Below are 22,798 nucleotides of genomic sequence, written 5' to 3' on the forward strand. Positions count from 1 at the left end.
TTTAGAAGAGGGGATTTCAGAGGGCATGGTGAGGTGGAATTTCTGATGCCCCTTATCAGTAAGGCTAGTGCCACGTATGCAAGAGTGCTGCCTGATCACAAAACTGTTAAGAACCAGTTAAGGAGGAACCTAACACTGAGCGCTAAACTGAAAATAGCAACTTCAGATAAGGCACAAGGAGGGCTCTGCATGTCCAGAAAAAGAATTGGGTTCAGTAGTTTCCAAGGATCATGGTTGGATGAGAGCTGGTGGGGTGATGGGATGGCAGTGTCGGAATCTCGGCTAAAAGCTCATCCTCCAGTCGAGTCCTCCAGAATCCCCTCCGACAGTGATTAACGACCTGAGCCTTTGATGAGGCTCCAGGCATGTTTCCCCATTACGCAGAGTATCCAGCAGCAGGGAAGAACGAGAAATATGAGCTGCATTGCAAAGAGTTTTATTTCTAACTACGCAGACAGAAAAGAAACATCCTCTCTCTGTGAAAGCAGAGAGCAACCGGAAAAACAAAGGAAGAGGAAACCAGTAACATCACATCCGTCTCCCGTCTCCTGTGAGACTTCCAACAGTCTGGAACGTCTGGAATGCAAGTGACTCCAAGCACTGCACAGTGGCAACACACAGAAACCTAACAGGCAGGAGGTTGGGAAGAGGATGACTTATATTTTGCCTGGGTATGGAAAGCTCTGACAGAATCTTTGGACTCTGTCCTGTAATGAAATACTGAATAGAGTCTGGACCGTTGGGAATTTGGTTTGAGCCTCTGTACTTGAACCTCCAAAGGGAAATTCTCCCACAGTGTCTTGCCACGCAACCTATTAAAAATGCAGGAGTGCTTTCCTCCTTTTTCATCTTGCCACTCTGCCTGAACTTGCAAAAGAAGACATTCAGGCATATCTAAAACTAAAACAAGAGGAAGGGAAATGCTGTCAGTGCAATGGTGCCAAGTTTTTGCCTGCATTGCACACAAGAGACTGGATATTTAGAAAACTGCATTAGCAGAATTAGCTGTCATTTGAAAAATATTATTCATGAAACAAGGACTGTTAAAACTGGAATGCAAATTTGAAAGGTGTACCCGTGTAAATGCCAGGTTGACCGACACAAACTCTGAGACCATACAAACACTGCCACATGTTACTTACATTTATGTCATTCTATTATTATTATTATTATTATTATTATTATTATTATTATTATTATTTATTAGATTTATATCCCGCCCTTCATCGAAAGATCTCAGGGCAGTTCACAAAAGAAATCTAGCAGTTTTCAGACTTTCAAACTCTTAAGACTCATAATAGGGGCCCCGTATGGAACTGAATATACAACATCTGCAAATTCTTCATAAGGCTTGATGGTATAAAGCTGAAAAAGTGCCAAGCTAATTTTTGTCGGATTGAAATTTGCAGGTGGTTTATTAAGCATACAGGAATTTGCTCCTAAAGGAATCCTTTATCGAATGACGATGTCGGAAATATTTTCTGCTCATTTCCCCACCTGAGATTCCTCAACACTTTGTTAATGCTAAATTTATGTTGGGAAGCCTCCGAGAGCAGAGTCACATCTGGCATATGGTAATTTGATTTTTTTTATATAAAAAAGTGACACAATCTTTAAAAGTTGCAGAAAAGCTGGTGAGTCCTTTGCCACTCTTATGACTATGGAAATATCACTTCCTTGTAATAAATAGAAACCCCAGGAAATTCTAGTGTTGACATTGACTCAAACATAGAGACTTTGTGTGATGTATGAGATGTAGATTTATCTGGATGGATCCACTCTAGGAACATGATTCTTGAGGAGCAGGTGTACATATCTTTCGGAAATTAAATGAGGAGAGAAGCAGATTTCTCTTTTCCAAAGAAATCCTTGCAAATAAGAACACTGTTTTAGTAACATCTTGCTACCAAGATATTCCCTAGCAATTAAGCATCCCTAGGAATTGAAGCTCTGTTTGAAGGTGGGCGCAGCAGGGATGCGTCTGCTAGCTCTGCCCTCTCCATCCAACTTATGTCTTCTTCCACAAGTTGGAAGGCAATTGTTTGCAGCAGGGAGCCTTCTGCATTTGTGGAGGCTCCCTCTACATTTTGGAACCCTGCAAAGTTCTTTGATGCTCAGATGACATCCAAGCAGCAGCACAGTGGATGGTTTTCAGGGAGGAAACAATGTGAGGAAAATATGTTACTCTCTTACTCCTGCACTACAGTCCTCATCTGGATTCCTGCCCCCCGCCCCTTTCATGGTTTAAAAATGAGGAGAATCTAAATTATGAGATTCAAAGATGCATTTAGCATCACAGGTAGTTTATGTGCAATGTTTTAGTGCAGGCATAGGCAAACTCGGCCCTCCAGATGTTTTGGGACTACAACTCCCATCATCCCTGGCCACTGGTCCTGCTAGCTAGGGAGAATGGGAGTTGTAGTCCCAAAACATCTGGAGGGCTGAGTTTGCCTATGACTGTTTTAGTGGGTGTTTCTGCTTTCCTTTTACAGGAGACTTGCTGAAAGAAGTGTGCTGAAAGTTTATTTATTTTATTTATTTCATAAAATTTATATACTGCTTGCTTGGAAAGAAAGAAAGAAAGAAAGAAAGAAAGAAAGAAAGAAAGAAAGAAAGAAACCCCAAAGACTATGGCGTAATACCACAGCAAACACATTTCTTCTTAGGAAATAGTGATGTTTTGACTGATATAAGAAGGTCAAGTTACTGGTGTGATCTTGAAGAACAGATCACCATTTAAATACATTTAAAGCAAAAAAACAAAAAAGTTGCCCACTCTCTTAGGAATCACAGCAAGGTTTTATCATCTCGTTCATACAGATTGGGCTATTGGGCTTACTCTTAGCAGCATAACAAATGCAATAAACTGTAAGGATGTTTTAAAGTAGTCAGAACCTGTCAAATGCATAGTTTAAAATGTGAAATGGTGATTTCGGAATAAGCTTTGCGTTCTGAAACAACTGGTGCCCTGCAGGATAATGGCCAATCAGTTGGTATTATTTTTGAGTGTTGGCAGGATCATCAATCATATTAAATGCTAATGTTTAACACTCTGAGCTCCAGCTAGGAAATGGAACAGATGACAAATGACCATTTCACTTGAACATAGTTCAACTTTCTATCAGCTTTATGTAACTGTTTTGATATTGTGGGAGATTAGAAGAGACAAATGTGTCACAGCAGTAGAAGTCATTTGCTTCTGGATAGCCAGATGTAGCTTTGTTCTTTTAAAAAAGAAGAAGGAAGGATTTAAATATATATGCTAAACCATAGATTATATTTATAACATTTTCACACCTAACTATGAAGTACACAGTGCTTTTCTTTGACAGCAGCATTCGTCAACCTGGTGCCCTTCCCATGTTTTGAATTGCAAGTGCCACCAGTGTTGGCTGGAGCTATATGGTGCTATAGTCCAAGACATCAGGAGGTCACCAAGTTCACAGAGGCTGTTTTAGACATACAGTTCTGGAGGCTATCCAGAAAAGACATCCTATGTCAAGAGATGAGGATGGAGAGAGAGAGAGAGAGAGAGAGAGAGAGAGAGAGAGAGAGAGAGAAGTGTGAGCAGGTTATCAAAATTTATTCATTGAAAAATGACACCACAACCACATATTTGCTTTCCAACCATAGTCATACCATGCAGGTGGCTTTTCTATAATTCCTAATCCAGGACTGTCCACAAAATGTCACACGTTTAAAATGTCTTTGTGTCACAGTTTCTCATTCAAACATAGATACATATGTCATGCACAGACATTATAATATCTGCAGTGTATAATTCCATGGGTTAGATTTATTGATAATTTGTTTATTACCAGTTCAACTTATGTCCATGGGTATTGCTACTCAAAGACTCTTCGTATCTTATATCTAAAGAGGCTTATCCAGCCTTAGTGACTCTAGCATCTAGAGAACCAAGGTAAGGTATCAACTTCTGTGTGGCCGCAGTAGTGGAATATGTGTGCAAAAATGGGACTCGTGATGCTGAATAAAGGACAAGTGTGTAAAGTCAAAGGTGAGCTGCTTTGGAAGCTGTGCTTGTGCCACATTGGTAGTCAAGATAACCCCACGATTAATTGGTAGTTGCTGTAGCAATGAGCTCATATATGTTTATACATGCCTGCTTTGATACACTAATTGGGTCTGAGATACTGGGTTCTGAGCCCAGAAAGGGGAAGCATAGGTAATGCTTTGGGTATTGACCACCTGGGTTCCCGTCTAGTTAGGCAATGTGACATATACTGCTTAACTATATAAAAATGTATGCACTTTGGGCTGGGTGCATACAAGCTATCTTCTTCCTGCAGGACCTGCTTGCTGCAGTGTCCATCCTGCATCTCCGGAAGAGAAGACAAGGAGAACTGGCAGGCTGCTTTTGCTGTAAGTCTATATTCTTCTTTAATAAAGCATTCAAACTGGCCATTCTCATGTCTTTGGCTCCTAATCTGGCATGCCGACAGATCTCAAACCCCCATGAGCGTACACAACCACAAGGTATCCTGTTACACCAGCACTTGATTCTGTGCTTAACCATTGATGTACAACATAATATAGCACTAGACTTTTATTCCTGCTTCCCATTGCTTTTCCTTTCTGGGCCACTGTGTTTGATCACACAAATGCTTGATCATAAATGAAAACAGTGCTTATGTCAGCCATAATTTTTGTATTAGAGACTTGTAGCAGAAGATTTGGCTGGAGAATTCCAACAAATACAGTCATACCTCGGGATAAATACGCTTCAGGTTGAGCACTTTTGGGTTGTGCTCCGCAGCGACCTGGAAGTAACGGAGCACATTACTTCCAGGTTTCGCCACTCGCGCATGCGCAGACGCTCAAAATGACATCACGTGCACGCGTGGAAGTGGCAAAATGCAACCCGCACATGTGCAGACGCACTGTTGCGTCTTACATTCTGTTCAGGATGCAAATGGGGCTCCGGAACGGATCCTGTTTGCATCCCGAGGTACCACTGTACATGAAAATTTGTCCCTTGTGGTTGCAACCTGTATATTTGGTCTCCTGGGCGGGTCCAATATCCTCTCACCTTCAAAACATCCTTTGTGTGTCCACTCAAGTAGCACAGAGCTACTCTAATCCTAAGAGATTTTCCCTTCTCCCAGTTTGCCCGTTCAGCCACTTTTGGTAGGCGATCAACTTAGAAATTTCTTCTCAGAAGCTTGGTATAATGTGCATTGTAGTAGGGATGTGTAGCTATTGTGCAGATGTAGATTTTTTGGCTGTATGGCATTCTTTACCTAGTAGTGATATGGGATAAGTAAGTTACTTGATTTGTAAGAAAAACTACTCAGAGGAACCAGATTGTAGAAATTGCAGCTTGTGATAGCTAGCTAGTTCACTAGATATGAAGCAGTCATTGCCATGTCCAAAGGCAGGGTGTTTTATGAAGCCAGGAGGGCATTTTCAGCTGCAATTAGTCTCACATTCCCCATCTTGGATGAGGTAGTAGCATATACTGCTGAAATTTCTAACAGGGGGAATAAATATAGTCTATCAAGTCAACAGATATTCAAATCAAGTTCAGTATGGACTTTTTCCTGATTTGGGGAATTATAAATCTCTGAAAGTTGGTGTAAAAACCTCTAGCTAGAAGTAATAAATCCTTCCAGAACTCTATAAACCATGCAAAATAGATTTCTACCATTGCGAACTTGAATCTAAATTTACAAACTTTGAGCGTGATTAAATATAATCTATGAGTAGGGTGAGAATAAATTAGCTAGCATTTTACTTACGTACCCATTCCCTTTATTTATCAGTCACCACATTAGTGCACTGTTAGGCCTAACTCTCAACCATTCAGGGAGTGGGGAGTCATCTGATTGAATGCTCTATGCTAAATTTCTCCAGTTTAGCTTTATTCCTGATATGTTGGTTCTTTATCTGACCCAACCCCCACAGAGCAACTTTAACCCACCTGTAAGCAACATGACAAGGTGGACCAAGTTTGGTCCATGGCCCAGAGGTTCCTCATCCTCCTTACAGGCAAGCTGCATGCCTTATGGCAGGGATAAAGAACCTTGGGCCTGGGTGCCAAAGGTGTCCCTCTAGGTTGCTCCATCAAACTCTTGGATCTCTCTCTAGTCAGACCCTCTTACCCCCATACTGTCCATCTTTTTCAGACCCAAAACTGGGATATGTGTCTTCCAAGTGCATCATGTGACTTGCACCTCATTCTTGCCCCCCCAGCTTTTTGGGGGTGAGAACTCAGTGCAAGGGTTTGTGGGAGTGCAGCACCCACAATGGCTTCCATGATCTCACATTAAAAAACAGGGTGTCCTTTTTTCCTGGGGCACTTGGCAGGTATGAACTTGCATTTGACTGAGCTGGAAAGCTCATCCTCCGGTCAAGGCCTTCGTTCTCTCCTCCAACGATAATTAACAACCTGGGCCTTTGATAAGCCTCCAGGCATGTTCCCCATTACGCAGAGTATCCAGCTCGCAGGGAAGGATGAGATAGTATGAGCTACATGGCTAAAGAGTTATATTTCTAATTACACAGACAGAAAAGAAACATCCTCTTTCTGTGAAAGCAGAGAGCAACTGAACAACAAAGGAACAGGAAACCGGTAACATCACATCCATCTCCTGTCTTCCGTGAGACTTCCAACAGTCTTGAACCCAGGAATGTAAACAGAGTCCTGTGACTCCAAGAGTACTGCACAGTGGCATAAACAGAAACCAACACTCAAACCCCTCATAGGTCTTGTTTCCTGGGGTTTTCATTTTTTAATTTATTTTTTGGCCTGGCTAGAATGTAGTTTAGAACACAGATAATGATTTTTGCTCGCCTAGATGGAGAATGTCAGGAGGAGGGGGAGACAGAGAGGGAGCAGAACCTTGGCTACTGTACAAAGATAAAATTTACATTAATTGCTCCACCCGTTTCTGCCTCTGGTCTCGCCCAACATTGTGGTCCCAGAGGTTTGCCCAAAAAGGAATGTGATCTTCCAGCTGAAAAAGGTTCCCCACTCCAACCTTAGAGGTTGAGGTGTATGTAAGTCTCTTCGCCTTGGCACTGGATGTGCTTTGGAGCTGTTAGTGAATGAATGACCAGCCTCCGGGTCTGGTCCTGACCGGATGGATACTAGAATCAGCAAGGGATACCCACATGACCTGAAGGTGCTGCTGTGCAATGCCAGGTCAATGATTCATAAGACCACTGCCATCCATGACTTGATCATGGATGGAGGACTTGACCTGGCATGTGTAACAGAGACTTGGTTGGATGAAGCAGATGGGCCTGTCCTTGCCGCTGCTTGTCCACCAGGTTTCTCTTACGCACAGCAACCCAGGTCATGTGGGCGGGGAGGGGGGGTTGCAGTGATTTTTAGGAAGTCATTAGTTTGCACCAGGCGTCCTATTGGGAAGACCCAGTTTTCCGAGTGCATGTTCTGGAAGTTGGGCAATAGGGGCAGTACAGGATTCCTTTTGGTGTACCGACCTCCCCGCTGCACCAAGGATTCCCTGCCTGAGCTGCTTCAGGTCGTGGCGGATGTTCTCCTGGAGACACCTAGCTTGGTCGTCCTAGGGGATTTTAACATCCATGCCGACACGACCTTACAAGGGGCCGCTCGGGACTTCGTGGAAAGCATGGCCTCCATGGGGCTGTCCCTGAATAAGTCTGGCCCAACCCATAGCTGCGGACATGCCTTGGACCTGGTGTTTACCTCTATGGATGTTGGTGATCTGACACTAAGTAAAAGCGAAACGAAAGAAGTGCCATGGTCAGATCACTTCCTGGTGCAACTGGACTTCTCTGCGACCCATCCCCTCTGCAGGGAGGTGGGACCAATTCGGATGGTCCGCCCCCGCCACTTAATGGATCCAAATGGTTTCCAGAGAGTGGTAGGGGATGCTTTATCCCATGTTGATGGCCTTTCAGCTGATTCCCTGGTGGCCCGCTGGAATGTGGAGTTAACCAGGGCTATTGACTGTTTGGCTCCGAAGCGCCCTCTCCGATTGCATGGAGCCCGGACAGCCCCGTGGTTTTCCACGGATCTGAGGGCAATGAAACAATCGTTGAGACGGCTAGAGCGCCGGTGGCGGATAACTCATTCCGAATCTGACCGGACACAGGTTAGAGCTCAACGTCGAGCCTACCAAGTGGCGATAGCGACGGCGAAGAAGAATTTCTTCGCCGCCTCTATTGCATCTGCAGAAAACAGCAGCAGGAGACTTTTTCAGGTGGTTCACAATTTAGCGGAACCACCTGCAACATCGGGGCCCAGTACGGGCCACATGTTCTCCTGCAATGATTTTGCAAAGTTTTTTGCAGATAAAATCACTCAGATTCGGGAAGAAGTAGACTCCACCGTGGGAGCAGGGCCGGGGCGGGAGAGTGCTAGAGTTCTGTCTAGTCAAGTTGAGTGGGATCAATTCCAATCTGTTACCTCCGAGGATGTGGACAGGCTGCTTGGACGAGTGAAACCAACCACCTGTCTCCTGGATCCTTGCCCATCCTGGCTTATAAAAGCTAGCCGGGAAGGACTGGGCGATGGGCTTCGTGGGGTGGTGAATGCTTCCCTCCGTGAGGGAGCCTTCCCAGACCCGCTGAAAGAGGCGGTTATTAAACCACTTCTTAAAAAACCATCTTTAGATGCGGCCACGATGGCCAACTATCGCCCAGTCTCAAATCTTCCATTCTTGGGCAAGGTGATTGAGCGAGCGGTTGCCGAACAACTCCAGGCACGCCTGGAAGAAGCGGACCATTTGGATCCCTTCCAGTCGGGATTCAGGCCTCATCATGGGACTGAAACTGCCTTGGTCGCACTGGTTGATGATCTCCGGCGGGCTAGGGACAAAGGTGAGAGCTGTTTCCTAGTTCTGCTGGATCTCTCAGCGGCGTTTGATACCATCGACCATAACATCCTTCTGGACCGTCTTGAGGGGCTGGGAGCTGGGGGCACTGTCATACAGTGGTTCCGCTCCTTCCTCCTGGGCCGTGTTCAGAAAGTGGTGGTGGGGGATGAGTGTTCAGACCCCTGGGCTCTCACTTGTGGGGTGCCTCAGGGTTCTGTCCTCTCCCCCATGCTTTTCAACATTTACATGCAGCCGCTGGGAGAGATCATCAGGAGGTTTGGGCTGGGTGTTCATCAGTATGCGGATGATACCCAGCTCTACCTCTCTTTTAAATCAGAACCAGTGAGGGCGGTGAAGGTCCTGTGTGAATGTCTGGAGGCGGTTGGAGGATGGATGGCGGCTAACAGATTGAGGTTGAATCCTGACAAGACAGCAGTACTGGTTTTGGGGGACAGGAGGCGGGCAGGTGTGGAGGATTTCCTGGTCCTGAATGGGGTAACTGTGCCCCTGAAGGACCAGGTGCGCAGCCTGGGAGTCATTTTGGACTCACAGCTGTCCATGGAGGCACAGGTCAAATCTGTGTCCAGGGCAGCTGTTTACCAGCTCCATCTGGTACGTAGGCTGAGACCCTATCTGCCTGCGGACTGTCTCGCCAGAGTGGTGCATGCTCTGGTTATCTCCCGCTTGGACTACTGCAATGCGCTCTACGTGGGGCTACCTTTGAAGGTGACTCGGAAACTACAACTAATCCAGAATGCAGCAGCTAGACTGGTGACTGGGGGCGGCCGCCGAGACCATATAACACCGGTCTTGAAAGACCTACATTGGCTCCCAGTACGTTTCCGAGCACAATTCAAAGTGTTGGTGCTGACCTTTAAAGCCCTAAACGGCCTCGGTCCAGTATACCTGAAGGAGCGTCTCCACCCCCATCATTCTGCCCGGACACTGAGGTCCAGTGCCGAGGGCCTTCTGGCGGTTCCCTCATTGCGAGAAGCAAAGCTACAGGGAACCAGGCAGAGGGCCTTCTCGGTAGTGGCGCCCGCCCTGTGGAACGCCCTTCCAGCAGATGTCAAAGAGATAAACAACTACCTGACATTCAGAAGACATCTTAAGGCAGCTCTGTTCAGGGAAGTTTTTAACGTGTGATATTTTACTGTATTTTTGGTTTTTATGGAAGCCGCCCAGAGTGGCTTGGGAGGCCCAGCCAGATGGGCGGGGTATAAATAATAAATTATTATTATTATTATTATTATTATTATTATTATAAAACTGTATGCCCAAACCAAATGAAACACCAAAATGTTCTCATTTCTTTATGAGGCAGCAAGGTGCCTGAGGTGGTCCAGATGCGTGTGTTACTGCATTAAGGACACAAGAAGCAACTTGTAATTTTGTGGCGATAACAGACTGTCTTATCAGAGGCAGAATTGTATGTGGGACAAAAGATCAGCATCTCTCCAGCTGATTGCCTGAAAAAGCAGATTTAACACCCAATTGTTGCCTGAAAATAGGCAGGGAGGCAAACGTTTCTAAAGAGAGAATATCAGCAGCCACACCAGAGATGGAGATGCAAGCTGTCCAATGACTGTCAGGATGCCAGCGGGAGTGGAAGATGTTAGGATATTTCCGTTCCACCTTAAAAGGGAGCAGGATGTTTGTATAACAGCCTGCGTAAGTTCCTGTCTCACAGGATGTTTATGTTGTAAGTTCCTTTCGTTTTCTGCTGTTTTGCCTGAGCAGTCGGAGCAGACGGTCATGCCTTCTTTGTTCTGACCAACGCCTAATAAACTGTAAATATGCATGTTCTGCTCTCATGCTTGTGCAACTTTTTGCTGTGTGAATTCTGCTGTCAGAGTGTGCACTAAGCCTGAGGCTTAGTGTCGCTAAATTGCTAGATACTGCGTGACTACGGGAGGTCGATGGATCGTCCGGCACCGAGCTTGGGGGCTCAGATGGACTTTATCTCCCTGGCAGTATCCCAACAACAGGTTTCGGGCCCAGATTCACGGCACTTGCAGGAGAGTAAGACAGCGACAGACTGCTGAAAGGTATGTGCTGGAAAAGTGAAAGCAGAGGCTTTTCTGCATGCCGGCATACGTCTTTGATGTCCGGCAAAATTAATTGGCCTGGGAGCCGAGCCAGAGGCATCGTGATTTATGAGCTGCCGAGATAAGAAGTCTTTGGAGGCATAACGGCTCACGTAAAAAGCTGGAATGGAGTTTTTCCAAGCTTCGGAGGCCACTGAGTGCCCTAAGTTAAATCGGCACAATTATCAGACCTGGGCAAAATGGTGTGAGAGTTTGCTGCGTCAGTTTGGAGTCTGGCATACTATATCAGAAGCCACTCCAGTTCCTCGGACAGAGAAATGGCAGGCCCAGGATTCGAGGGCCGTTGATGTAATAGTCTTATCCGTCTCTCTGGAGGAAATAAAGACGCTTGCTGGAAATCTCACGGCACGTGACATGTGGGATGCTTTGAAAAGGGCCCACCTGCCAATCATCCCAGCCCAGTGTTTGAATGCATCGGAGGTCCTGGCTGTTTCCCAGAATGCTAGTGAATGCAGGGATGCTGAGGGCACCGGTTGCAAGCTGCAGGGGGAGCAGACTATAACGTCATCCCAGGCAGCATTCCAGCCTCCAGGGGGAGCCAAGGAGTTGGCAGCTGAGAGCTCTGTTTCTCGTGAGAACCAAGGTCAGAGCCTTTGCAGAGGCCGGAAGACCAGATGTAAACAGAGCAAGATGCTTGCAGGTGGCCAGGAGCGGGGGGGCAAGTTGCAAAAGCCCACGCCAGTGGAAAACAAGGCTATGTTTGCTGGCACAGCTCTACCAAAGGCTAAAGGCACGTCTGATGGCCAGGAGCAAGGGGGCAAGTTGCAAAAGCCCTCGCCAGTGGAAAACACGGCTATGTTTGCTGGCACAGCTTCACCAAGGGCTAAAGGCAAGCTGCAAAAGCCCACGCTGGTGGAAAACAAGGTTTTGTTTGCCAGCAAATCTGCTTCGAAGGGGAAGGCCAGGTTTATAGTCGACTCAGCTTGCACGCGCCATCTCACCAAAGACCGCCATCTGTTTATCTCCTTCACACCTCAAGATGGAGAGGTCCAGCTGGCTGATGGAAGGACTTTGCAAGCTACAGGAGTTGGGACTGTGAAACTTGAAAGTCTGCATACTACCATTAGCAATGTACTTTTTGTTCCAGGAGCTGCGGACAATTTGCTTAGTGTACCACAGCTGAATGGGCGTGGTTTTGAGGTTTCCTTCAAGAGGACTGTCTGTGTCATCAGAAAAGGCAAAGAGGACATTTTGCATGCAAAGTTGATGGATGGTTTGTTCAGTCTAACTTATGATGACAATGCTGTTATATCTAATGCTGATACTTGTTGTGTTGCACAAACTAACAAGGTTCTTCATGCAGGATGCATTCATGATGCACATCGCAGATTTTGTCACCTCTCTTGGCAAGCGCTAGCCAAGATGCCTGAGTTGGTTGAAGGTTTGAACATCAAACCTTGTAAGTTTCACATGAAATGTGTATCTTGTGCAGAGAACAAGGTGAAGGTTGCTCCAAAAGGCAAGGAGTCTAGCAGGCAGGCTTCCAAACCCTACCAGCTAGTTCACGCAGACCTGGTAGGTCCTCTAGCACCCTCTTTGGGTAGAGCAAGGTACTTCATGGTTCTAATTGATTCTTTTTCCAGGTACATTCATGTGTTTATGCTCGAGCAGAAATCGCAAGCATTTCCTAAGTTCAAGGCATTCTGTGATTGGTTGGAGAATGCTCATGGTAAACGTATCGGCTGTCTGTTTACTGATCGAGGCGGGGAATTCACTTCTCAGCAGTTTGAAGCTTTCCTGACTGAGAAGGGAATCCAGCATGACTTGTCAACGCCTAGATCGCCATGGATGAATGGGCTTGCGGAGAGAGCAAATCAAACGTTGCTGCAAGGAATAAAAACCTTGTTGCATGATGCCAATCTCCCTGAGAAGTTTTGGGGGGAGGCTCTCTCGAATTTTGTTTACACTTTTAATCGCAGACTGTCATCACCTATTGGTTGCACTCCCTATGAGAAGATGTTTGGTAAGAAACCTAACACCAAGCACTTGAAAATCTTTGGTTCTGACATGTGGGTGCACACCCCACAAAGCAACAAGCTTGGGAAGCGTGGGGCACATGGTTTGTTCATGGGGTACGAAAAAGGTGCATACAGGGTATGGATGACTAACTCAAAATCCATTAAGTTCACAAGGAGTGTTGAGTACAATCCTAAGTGGGGGGAAAATGTGGGAATTTTCCAGAGTTACCCAGAGGAGGATGAAGGTGATGTGAAGAAAGCAGATCATGCTGAGAAAGCTGAGGAAACTGAGGATGATGATGATGATGATGATCAGAGTTCGGATTCCAGTTCAGTGGGCGGCGCTGCTGCTGCTGTCAGTGACAGTGATGACACAGCAGACTACAAGAGCGCAAAGGCCTCAGTCAGACCATCTGATGAGTCTGACAATGAACTGGAAGAACCACTGTTCACCATTGGTCACTTTTCTCCTAAGAAGGAGGAGATGAGTCCAGAAGACTTGCGTCTGGTTCGCAGGTCTGAAAGGGCGACCAAAGGCAAACCTCCAAAGAGATTTGCTGATGAGTTTGCTAAGACGGCAACTGCTGTTCTTAGTAGCTCAGAGAAGGTGTGGGAACCTTCAAGCTTCAAAGAGGTCCAGGAGTTAACCTCTAAAGATGCTGAGCCTTGGCTTAATGCCATGAAGGCTGAAGTTGATTCCTTGTACAGGAACCAAACTTGGGAGCTGGTACCGGTAGTCCCAGGGATGAGACTGGTTGGCAGCAAATGGGTCTTCAAGGCCAAGACAGACCAGAATGGCAAGGTTGTCAGACACAAAGCCAGATTGGTTGCCAGAGGTTTTTCACAGGTACCAGGGCAGGATTACCACAAGACCTACTCGCCCACGGTCAAATATGAGAGCATTCGGCTGATGCTCAAGATCGCTGCGGAGGAGAAACTGCATGTTTCCCATCATGACATTAATACAGCTTTTTTGTACGGAATTTTGAACGAGCAGCTGTACATGCTTCCACCTGACGGGATGCAGATACAGAAGGGAATGGTCTGTAAACTGCGGAAATCCTTGTATGGTCTCAAGCAGAGTGCCAGGTGTTGGAACACAAAACTCACTGAGACATTGCTCTCTCTAGGTTTTCACCAGGGCAAAGCTGATCCATGTGTGTTTGTCAAGGAGGAGGGGCAAAACAAACTGTATTGTTTATGTTTTGTTGATGATCTTCTGATGTTTTGGAAGAATCAGGCTTTTTACCAAAGCACCCTAGCTCAGCTGAAGGAGCACTTTGACATGAAGGATCTTGGTGAGGTATCCAACTATCTTTCTCTGCAGGTGGAGAGAGACCAAGCAGGTAATTTTCTGGTACACCAAACACAGAAAATTGCTGATGTATTAACCAGGTTAAATTTGGTTGATGCAAACCCAGCAGATACACCGATGGTGACAGGTTACCAGGTAGATAGTACTGCTGAAGCGTTTTCTGACACAACGCTGTACAGATGCATTCTAGGCAAGTTGAATTTCATTGCTAGATGTTCGAGACCTGACATTGCTGTAAGCACTAACCTGCTGAGCAGACATGCTAACAATCCTACTGTTCAGGATTGGAAAGCTCTGAAGCGCATAGCCCGGTATTTGAAAGGGACTATGCACTACAGGCTGAGGTTCACCAGTCAGAAGACTGGAGGTCTTGAAATCTTTGCAGATGCAAGTTTTGGAAGTGACACCACGGATGGTACAAGCACTTCTGGAGTATGCTACATGTACAACCACTGCCTGTTTGACTGGTTGTGCAAAAAGCAGACAACAGTTAGCCTAAGTTCCTGTGAAGCAGAACTCAATGCTCTGTCATTTTCACTCATGGATTGTGAATGGTTGATGCAACTGTTTAAGGACATTGGGGTTTCTGTGAAATGTCCTATACAAGTGTATCAAGACAATAGATCTTGTTTGGCTTTGCTGAACTCGGAGAGTTGCAAGCAAAGGACCAAGTACTTGCAGATTAAGCTACATCGTGCAAGAGAGTGTATTCAGAAAGGACTCATTCAGGTGTCCTACATGCCAGGAAATGAAATTCCTGCTGATCTGTTGTCTAAGGTTGTTAACAGAGAACAACTGAAGGTTTACGCACAAAGGTTGCAATTGGGTTGAACCACAGGTACTACAGGTTACACGGAAAGGGGGAGGATGTTAGGATATTTCCGTTCCACCTTAAAAGGGAGCAGGATGTTTGTATAACAGCCTGCGTAAGTTCCTGTCTCACAGGATGTTTATGTTGTAAGTTCCTTTCGTTTTCTGCTGTTTTGCCTGAGCAGTCGGAGCAGACGGTCATGCCTTCTTTGTTCTGACCAACGCCTAATAAACTGTAAATATGCATGTTCTGCTCTCATGCTTGTGCAACTTTTTGCTGTGTGAATTCTGCTGTCAGAGTGTGCACTAAGCCTGAGGCTTAGTGTCGCTAAATTGCTAGATACTGCATGACTACGGGAGGTCGATGGATCGTCCGGCACCGAGCTTGGGGGCTCAGATGGACTTTATCTCCCTGGCAGTATCCCAACAGAAGATGCAGCCTAGTGAAAGGGCACCCAGGATCAGGGGCATACATTGTGGAAGGAAATGATGGAAAGAGAATGAAAGAACGCCCAGCATGTAGACAGCTGTGCAAAGGAATCTTGGAGAGTAGCAGTGAGAGGGATGCAGAAGAACGGTGATGAGTCTGAAAGCTGTGAGGATGTACTAAGCTTCACTTGGGGATGACCAATCATGATGGCCACAGTGGGATATTAGATGCATAGCCCATGACACTCTATGCCATTACACTGTTGAACAACAACAACAAAATAACACCATTCTGCTTTCAACTGAATTGTAAAGACAGCTGCAATATACTGTCATGGATACTAATTCATGAAAAGGTGGACCCTGAACCATATGACCAGCTGTTTATCAAGCACAACAAAGGTACCCTGGAACCTGTAGGCAAGTGCAGACTAAGGACTTGACACCCTCCCCCCTCCCCCCAAATAAGCTGCATCACTTAGAATTTGTTATTGTGGGGAAAGAGGACCACAAACCACTCCCCAAACATGCAAGTACAGCATGTGCCGTACCATTGAGCTACAGCATGAGACTCTTAATCACAGGGTTGTGGGTTTGAGCCACATTGGGGGGGGGGAATTCCCGCATTACTTGGGATTGGACTAAATAACCCTTGTGATCCCTTTCCACTCTACTGTTCCTATGTAGCACTGTTGGGGGTTATTGTTGCATTTAACTTACTCTTTGAGGTGACCAAAGGGTATTTGGAATTGTTCCTTTTTACATTCTACAAATCATCTCACCCGTGGCCTGCAGCCTTCCCAGGTGCCCCCAGTTCAATAAAAGTCCAAGGAAGGTATAATTATGAGGTAACTTCTCCCAGACAGCTTTTTCAGATCAGGAAGTCAGGGATGTTGCAGAATGCTACAGAAATGTTTCTGCACACCTTGCTGTTGTTTAGCTAACAGTGATAAGGTAAGCCAAAGACCCTAAACTGAACAAAATTCTAATGAATTTCCTAAACTGAACAAAATTCTAATGACTTTCTCAAGTGCCCATAGAATTAGGCAGATAAATGGAGCTCTTTTTCAGAGGGAAAGAAAACTTTTTGAGAAACTGGAGGACAGATTTCGGCACATCACTAGCATAAGCACAAGTGGACTTTGCTGTGGTTCTGAGCAGATGTGCAGCAAATATCTTAACCCAACTATGCTGGTCCTTGAGAAATAACTTTGTGCAGACAGCAATGTGATGTCTCAATCTGGCAATTAAGTTTGTATTAACTGACAAGGAGAGGTCTGTGCACCTGGATTTGCCCTCTTTTTTCAGGGCAAGGTGGGGAATAATTATAGTCTGGGGTATAGGGGGAAATTCTTCAGATACTGTGTTATAACTTCTCAGAAACTCTTGACAGCAGTGGGGATAAAGTGCACATGAAAGGGTCTCGTGGAATTCCGGAGGGAATCCATCAGAGCCAGCTTTTATTAAATTTAGCACCAACTGTATTTCTTAAGGAGTTATTTTCTTCTCCAGGGATAATTTGTCAGAATCCGACAGCCTATTCTTTTCCTCCCTGCTTGTAAATACCCTGTGTGTTCTCCATCACTTGCCAACTGGTCTGAAGTGCATAGAGGATCATAAAAATGAGCAAAAGGCTCATTAAAGACCAAGGGACACTTGGGGTTCTTTCCCCCACCATATTTCATAATGTCAATTGGGCCCCTCCTTCCTCATATTTGTCATGTCGGATAGTTAAAACCCAGCCATCCATTTTACGTGGCGTAACACTACTTCTGTGAGATGCTGACAGTCACGATAATGTAAAATATCTGACAACGGCGATATTATGAAATGCCCCACTGATTGAATTCCATTTTCTGGATTTGGATGGCATTGTCAGTTTTACTTTCTAAGGATTATAATAAAAGGTGCCATCTTATTCCGTCAGAAAGGCCTAGAGATGCTAAACTGCCTCATGGCACCCAAGAAAAGTATCAAACAATTGAATTGCAAATGAAACTGACAGGTACAGCAGCTCTTGGCAGCTGTGCTGAGCTGAACGCCACACCTTTCATTACTGACTGACATTTGGTCAATAGGCCCTGCTTAAAAAGCTCCGGCCAGATTCTCTGCAAGAATAGCAAATGGAAGCTATGCTCTGTATTTCACATACAAGTATATAATACAGAGTGGTATTATGGCTCCAGCATTTTCTCTAAGCAGTAATGCTGCAGTGTTTTTGCGTGTCAATTTGCAAATGTCAGACAATTAGAAGTGAAAAGTTCTTCCACCTCTTTTTTTTTTTAACAAACCAACAACACGTCATTGTTTACACCCTGGAAAAGAACATGTCTTGAAGAGTCACTGTCAAAATTATAGATAGACCTTGTTGTCAGATTTCTCTAGGTCACTAGAATTTCAAGCTTCTGTACTAAAATAATATGGTCTTTAGGGACTATGGATATGCTACAGTCAAGTTTTCACACTCCCAGCTGGACCACTGAGGGGTGAGGACTGGCACTATTATATGGGGTTCAGTTTTGCTCTAGAGGTTGTTAGAATGGGTTTTCTGCATCAAAGCTGCTCATAGTCTGGTATTAAGGTGACTCAATGTGTAGCCTTTTGATGCCCTGGCCAAGAATTCTCCAGCGCTAACAACCGGCCTCAGGTGTCAGTCACTATTACCTTATACCTCTCTGTATACCATGCCCTGTGGGCTTCAGCTGCTCAAGAGATGAACAACAGCAATAACAGTAGAGACATTTGCTTTAAAAACTGCCAATTCTCAGCTCCATTGAACAGTTTTTAGCTAAAGTTATTCGGAGTTCTGTACTTCACTTTCATTGAGAACAGCAGAAATTTAACAGCCAATGTTGTAATTCATGTTATTAAACTTCCACCAACTCTAATGAGAATTTTTGTCATGCCTCTAGGGCAAGGTGAAATTGTGAGTTTATGCAATTTATAATCACTGAAATGTATGTTCCCCACTCAGCTGAATGGTTGCTTTTTACTTCAAGAAAACTCATGGCCATGTATATGGCACTCATGGCCATGTAAATGGCATAAATATAAATTGGGGGACATCTGGATTGAAGAGGATCTAAGGGTCTTAGTAGACAACCAGCTTAACACGAGCCAACAGTGTGATGCAGCAGCTAATGCTATTCTAGGCTGCATCAACAGAAGTATAGTGTCCAGAGCAAGGGAATGAATAGTACTACTCTATTCTGCTTTGGTCAGACCACACCTGGATTACTGTGCCCAATTCTGGGCACCACAGTTTAAGAAGAATATTGAGAAGCTGTGCAGAGGAGGGCGACCAAGATGATCAAGGGTCTGGATACCAAGCCTTATGAGGAATAGTTGATGGAATTGGATATGTTTAGCCTGGGTAAGAGAAGACTGAGAGGAGAGATGATATCCATATTCAATTATCTGAAGGGCTGTCAGATAGAAGATAGAGCAAGCTTGTTTTCTCCTGCTCCAGAGGATAGAGCCCAAACCAGTGGCTTCAAGTTACATGAAAGCAGCTTCCAAATAAACATTAGGATGAACTTTCTGACACTAAGAGCGGTTCAACAGTGGAATGGACTCCTTCGGTGGTGAACTCTCCTTCCGTGTAGGTTTTTAAGCAGAGGTTGGATGACCATCTGTCATGGATGCATTAGTTGACTTGGACTAGATGACCCTGGGGGTCCCTGGCAACTCTAGAATTCTATGATTCTAAGAGTACCATCAGCAGCAGTCACTAGCCACAATCCCTGGAATGCCGGAGTTCTGTTTCTGAGGGCCTTTCCAAACATGGTTTGATATGTGTTTCGAAAAAATGATGAGGCCCATCCTTCTGGAGCAGGAGAGAATCTGACATTCAAACACAATATGATGTTGCTATGGAATGTTGATTTCCACCCCTCCAACCATTAGTGTCATATGGGTCATTTTTGTGGTAATTTGTTCAGAACCTATACAGTATTGCTTCTGACATCATCATAGTGACTGAGGAGTCCCTCTTAATACAGCCTGATTTTGAGATGCTTAAATGGCTTCATTGCAGATATCCCTCTTCCTTAGCCCTGCTCAGTCTTTGGCAGCCATCTCTTGTTTTTCAATCTACCCTTTGACATCAAGGCTACCTCTCACATTCTTTCATGGGGTGATAATGGTTCACTGCCAGTTTATCAGGATAGCACTGTGCATTAGTCCCATGGGGTAGGGTAGAGTTCCACACCTACTGGAATAAGAATTTATGATTTCTGGTAGATGTGGAAACTTCCTAGAATGAATCCAGGACTAGATACAGTCCAGCAGGTTCTGAACCTCCTCTGAAAGTCCAGAGATCCTTCTCTGGTGTAGGGAGAAGGAGAAAGTTTGCCTCTCCCTCACTGCATCAGAAGCCGTGGGGCATGTGGACAACTGGGTTGCTCTAATGAGCCACCTTACATCTGCAGGGTGTCTGATCCAGTTAGGAATAGGTTCTTTACTGATTCGGAAGATGATCAGGAAGGATTTGAGGCACCCACCTTGTCTGCAGTAAATTCTCCTCCCTAATTCTGATACCTCTCCAATTCAGTGAGACTTGTTTATTGACTGCTCATTGGATTCAGAGCATTCCATCTTGAGATACACTCTACATCCCAGGATGAAAGGGCTGTGATGGAGCAAGTTGCCAGTAGAAACATGATATAAAACCCTCAATGTGGAATGAATCCATCCTTCCTTCCATTTCTTTGCAACAAAATCCTGTGAAGACCCTGGTTTTATATTTTTTAGACATCTAGTGAATTTATTTTCCTGCTACACTTGTTGAAAATGTGCAATGGCAAATATTTAGCAGAAAAGAAATACCCTATATTTGAGGGATGGCCAGAACTGTTTCCGAGTCTATTCCCTACCTTTTGTTCCAGAACAAATCTGCTTCATTTTTTATTGAAATTGTAGTATCTAATTTTATTCAATTGTAAGCTCAGCTTGTCACATTTTTGAATCAGTCTACATTAAAAAAAACCCCGTCCTCACAATTTGTTGTAGTGAAAATTTCTCCTACTATATACTTTATTCTTTACAATTTTCTCCAATATACATTTGGATATTGAAACATTTTTACAAGCTGTTTCCCCTAATAGAGTGCATTGTGTATGTTATTTTCATTAATGCATGCATTTTTATGCATATTTTAAACTAATATACACATTTTTGTACATTTTTTTCGGTTGGAGAACTGCACAACAAAATTCAGAAAAAAATTGTGAATGTTGAAGAATCCTTGTATTACTGTTTGTGTATTGTTTCAGGAAGTGTGCAGTAGGTGGGCTCACATGAAAATGTGAATCAGAACTAAGGTCTCAGCCAACGCCACTATTATCTCCATCTTTTCATCATCTTTTGAATATGGAGTTACATAAAAGAGATCTAATATTTCATTGATCTGGAAACCTCTGTTCATTCGGATAAAAATCTCCCTTTGCAGGCAAAAGCCATCCCTTTTTAACACACACAATCCTGATAGATCATGAAACGCGATCTTGCTCACTGCTCAGTCACCATGTGTCCTCTACCTTTTGGAGACTCAGAGGACTGTTCTCTTATGTTTTGCTCTGATTGTCATTGACATACAAATAGCTAAAGTAATTCAGGTGAGCCACTGAAACTGTCTAGTTCTCCCAAAACATGTACGCTGCTTGACTGTCCACTGCCAATCAGGTTGTTTCATTACTGGCATTTTTGTAAAACATTTCTACTTTGAATTGGCTGACTTTGCAGGAAAGTAGCCTACATAGTGAACAAAGAGCCTTCCTCTTTTCCAAAGGGGGAGTAGAAAGAAAATTTGTCATTCACATTATACATTTCTTAATTGGTATAATGTGATCACCAAGCTAAAACACTTTTTAAATGTACTACTTCGAAGCTATCCTCCATTTGTGCATCTGAATCTTCCTACCAGAATGTAGAATATTTATCTCTGAGGAATTCATTTTGTTAGGGTTTTTTTTTTGGGGGGGTGGCCCAATTCTTCACACTGCCAAGGTATCTTGGATTCTATTTTTGTCTGCTACCTTACCTGGTTTTGGTTTTTGCTTTTTTTGTCCTCTGCAGTTGTAGTGAGTACAGTGGTACCTCGGGTTATGAACTTAATTTGTTCTGGAGGTCCGTTGTTAACCTGAAACCGTTCTTAACCTGAGGTACCACTTTAGCTAATGGAGCCTCCCACTGCCACCGTGCCACTGCCACATGATTTCTGTTCTCATCCTGAGGTAAAGTTCTTAATCCAAGGTACTACTTTCGGGTTAGCGGAGTTTGTAACCAAAAGTGTTTGTTACCTGAAGTGTTTGTAACCCAAGGTACCACTATATTCCCTCTGCTTCTTTGTCCTAGTAAGTTATAATGATGTCAGACAACATCAGGCCCAAGACATAAACCTGCAGCACACATTGGCCACTTTTCTCTAGGTTGATGAAAAGCCATTGATGAGGAATCTTTGGGCACAGTCCATCAACCAGCTACAAATCCACCTAACATCATCTAACCGATTTTTCACCAGCTTGCCAACATGCATATCATGGGGGACCTTGTCAAAAGCTTTGTTGAATCAAGATATAGTATGTCCACAGCTATCCCCTGTTCTACCAGACTAGCAACTTGATCAAACAAGAGAGATAAGTCTAGTCTGGCATGGCTTGTTCTTAAGGAACCCGGGTTAGTTCCTTGTTATCAGCATTTTGTTTCTAAAGGCACAAAACCTAATTGCTTAATTATCTGTTCTAGAACCAGTGCCAAGATGACCAGTCAGTAGCTGCTTTGATATTTTTTCTCCTTTTTGAATTTGGGGGCATCTGCTCACCTCCAGTCTTGCTTCTTACAAGAATGTTCAAAAGTTATAGACCAAGGCTCTGAGATTGCATGTGCAAGTTCTTTTAGCAGACCCCCAAAGTGATATCACTATTATTTGAATCTCCTTTTATTTTTACCATATGGTTCCAACTTATTCGTAGATTTCCTCTCAAATACAGTATACGCATCCTTGATGTATGATGTAGCTCTTCCTCCCTTTTTTGTTTCAGCTTTTCCTTCTAAAATTACCTCCAGTCCCTACAATTGTTATTAGAGTCCATCCTGTATTTCCATACTATGTGCATTGATAGAGACAGTGGAATATTGATAGAGACCCTGGAGTATATACCCTGACAGCACTCTTTCTCCTTCTTTTCAATTTATATCCCACCCTTCCTCCCCTAAGGAGCCCATACCACCATCCCAGTTTCACTTACACTCCTGTACATGGAGTCATACTGTGTTGTAGGATTTGATCCCTTGCCCCACAGGAACTGGTTGAATTAATATTGTCTGCCTTACTCCAAACAGCCTCAAGGCAGC

Source organism: Podarcis raffonei, chromosome 2 (genome assembly GCF_027172205.1).
Source record: "Podarcis raffonei isolate rPodRaf1 chromosome 2, rPodRaf1.pri, whole genome shotgun sequence".
NCBI classification, from domain to species: Eukaryota; Metazoa; Chordata; class Lepidosauria; order Squamata; family Lacertidae; genus Podarcis; species Podarcis raffonei.